The following is a 3,811-nucleotide window of genomic DNA, read 5'->3' as shown; positions in this document are numbered from 1 at the left end:
ACACAGGAACACCACAGACACATGCCTCAAGATTAAAACCATTGGTGCCTAGCCTTATTGCTTACTCTTTTTCTTTTGTTTTTCACTTTAAGTGTTCTTTCTCTTTCTCTTATTAGGATCTTGTTATTTACTTAGTCTCATGGGTATATTCAAAGTATAGTATTCAGGCCAGATAGTTGTCATCCCCACCTTATGGTTGAACCAACTTAGCTAACTTATGACTACACCACAAACTCAGAGACTTACTCCATATCATGAACTCCACTCTGGTCTTTTGAAGAAAAATCATTCTCTTTTTCATTTGATTTTACAAGACAAGCATACAATAAGTAAAGATATGATGCAGTAACATAAAGACTAGCAAGCATAGACTTCTTCATTAGAAAGCTTAAAATGCATAGTTGAACTTGGTTCCAATCAACACATGACTATTAATTAACAGTGCATTCGGACTTCCAATTTTTAACACGATGAGTAGATGAAATTAAGTAGCAAAACAACCTTTGGGAGATGGTTTGCCACACCAATCCAGTTGCCTCTTAGTTGAAGGTGCACCATCTCCTCATAAGCTTCCTGCGAGGTTTTTGGAAGTTGCTTGTTTCCCAAGCACTTAAGGAATAGTCAACTTGCATGTATGCTTATGATTTCTGAACTTATTTTGCTGTGTGAACACCAAACTTAGTTCCTTTCCTACTACAAAACCTTGCATGCATGCGTAGAACCTCGTATCTTGCTGTTAGCAACCAATTAACTAAGGACTAATCTATATCCAAGTGGTTCCCTTGATTGGTCAGAGCTAGCAATGTGCTTTGAGAGTGTAGTGTGATTCTAACTAGCATCCTTTGGTGGGACACCAAACTTAGAATCGCACTTTCACTCTTGAATTGTTTTGGTGTGGAACACCAAACTTAGCTCCTTGCAATGCAGGGGAAACAACTTGTGATCTTTATTGAAATGCAGCTGAAAAAGTAGTTACCTAAGGTTGGGTTGCCTCCCAACAAAGTGCTCTTTTATCGTCGCTAGCTCGACGGGTCCTTACTTCACTTGAGATGATATTTTACTCTGGGTTTTCCCTCATGTTGCCCAGATAATGCTTGAGTCTTTGTCCATTCACTGTAAAAGTCCTCTCTGACCTTTCATGCATGATTTTGATGTGTCCATATGGTGAGACTTTTGTGACAATGAAAGGCCCGGACCACCTCGATTTGAGTTTTCCTGGGAACAGTCTCAATTAAGAATTGTAGAGGAGTACTTGCTGCCCCTTTTCAAAATCCATGGGTGCAAGATGCAGGTCATGTCTCCTCTTTGCATTATCTTTATATATCTTAGTATTTTCATAGGCTTGTGACCTGAATTCCTCCATCTCTTGCAGCTGCAAGATCCTCTTTGCACCAGCAGCAATGCTGTCAAAGTTTAGTATCTTGATGGCCCAGAGAGCTTTGTGTTCCAATTCTAGTGGTAAATGGCAAGCTTTACCATAAACCAGTTGATATGGGGATATTCCCAGTGGTGTTTTGAATGCTGTCCTGTATGCCCAAAGAGCATCATCCAGCTTCTTCGCCTAATCCTTTCTTGATGCACCCACAGTCTTTTCCAGAATCCTCTTTAGCTCTCTGTTGGATATCTCTGTTTGTCCACTTGTTTGGGGATGGTAAGGTGTAGCTACCTTGTGTTTCACCCCATATCATAGGAGAAGAGCCTCTAGTGGTTTGTTACAAAAATGGCTCCCTCCATCACTGATGAGGCTCTTGGGACTCCGAACCGGCTGAAGATATTCTTCCTGAGGAAGTTCATGACCACTTTGTTGTCATTTGTTGGGGTTGCAATGGCCTCTACCCATTTGGACACATAATCCACTGCTACCAAGATGTACTTGTTTGCATATGAGGTTGGGAATGGTCCCATGAAATCTATTCCCCACACATCAAATACTTCCGATTCCAAGATGAAATTCTGTGGCATGGAATTTCTTTTGGGCAAATTCCCAGATCTTTGGCATTCATTGCAGCTCCTTACCAGTTCTTTGGCATCCTTGAAAAGGGTGGGCCAAAAGAATCCACTTTGTAACACCTTTGCTGCAGTTCTGTCCCCTCCAATGTGGCCTCCGTAGCATGAGCCGTGGCAATTCCATAGTACCTCTCGTCCTTCCTCTTCTGAGACACATCTTCTAAGGATTCCATCTGAACACTTCTTGAAGAGATAAGGCTCGTCCCAGACAAAGTATTTTACATCATTCATGAGCTTCCTCTTTTGATGTTTATTGATCCCTGGAGGTAGAGCCCCAGTTGCCTTGAAGTTGGCAATGTCTGCAAACCATGGGGCTTTGTGCACTGTCATTAACTGCTCATCAGGGAAGAGCTCGTTCACACTCATAGCATGTGTTCCTCCTTCCTCATGAGGAATCCTGGATAGGTGATCTGCCACCTTGTTCTCCACTCCCTTCATGTCTCTGATTTCAATATCAAACTCCTGCAATAATAAGATCCATCTTATTAGTCTTGGTTTTGATTCTTGCTTGGCAAATAAATATTTAAGTGCTGTGTGATCTGTAAAAACAATTACTTTAGCACCAATGAGGTATGATCTAAACTTGTCAAATGCAAAAACTATGGCTAACAATTCCTTTTCAGTAGTGGTATAATTTCTTTGAGCATTATTGAGGACCTTGCTAGCATAGTATATTACATGGACTAAGTTATTTTTCCTCTGCCCTAACACTGCCCCTACTGCAAAGTCAGATGCATCACACATCAATTCAAAGGGTAAGTTCCAATCAGGTGGGGAGATGATAGGGGCAGAGGACAATCTTTCTTTCAAATGCTCGAATGCCAACATGCAGGTTTCATCGAAGATGAATGGCGTATCTGATACAAGGAGATTACTCAAGGGCTTAGCTATTTTTGAAAAATCTTTAATAAATCTTCTGTAAAAGCCAGCATGCCCTAAAAAGCTTCTAATTGCCTTGACATCACTGGGTAGAGGGAGCTTTTCAATAAGTTCTACTTTAGCCTTGTCCACTTCGATTCCTTGGTTAGAAATCTTATGGCCAAGAACTATTCCTCCTGTCACCATAAAGTGACATTTCTCCCAGTTCAAGACCAAATTAGTCTCTTGGCATCTTTTCAATACCAAGGCTAGGTGATTCAAGCAACTAGTAAAAGAATCTCCAAATACCGAGAAATCATCCATAAAAACTTCAATGAATTTCTGAATACCGAGAAATCATCCATAAAACCTTTAATGAATTTCTCTATCATATCTGAGAAAATAGAAAGCATGCAGCGTTGGAAAGTCACAGGTGCATTACATAGCTCAAATGGCATGCGCCTGTAGGCAAACACTCCATATGGACAGGTAAATGAAGTTTTCTCTTGGTCTCTAGGATCAACCACTATTTGGTTATTTCCTGAATAACCATCAAGAAAATAGTAATAAGCATGTCCTGCGAGTCTTTCCAACATCTGATCCATGAATGGGAGAGGGAAATGATCATTTCGTGTAGCTTCATTGAGTTTCCGATAGTCAATGCACATCCGCCATCCCGTGACGGTCCTTGTAGGTATCAGTTCGTTCCTCTCATTAGGAGCCACAGTGATTCCTCCCTTCTTGGGCACAACATGCACGGGGCTGACCCAAGGGCTGTCTGAGATCGGGTATATTACTCCTCCTTGCCAAAGCTTCATAACCTCTTTCTGTACCACTTCCTTCATGATTGGGTTCAGCCTTCTTTGGGATTGAATGGATGGTTTTGCATCATCTTCCAACAGTATTTTATGCATGCATATAGCTGAACTGATTCCCTTCAGGTCAG

Source organism: Arachis duranensis, chromosome 1 (assembly GCF_000817695.3).
Source record: "Arachis duranensis cultivar V14167 chromosome 1, aradu.V14167.gnm2.J7QH, whole genome shotgun sequence".
NCBI lineage: Eukaryota > Viridiplantae > Streptophyta > Magnoliopsida > Fabales > Fabaceae > Arachis > Arachis duranensis.
Note: the sequence above shows the minus strand (reverse complement) of the source record.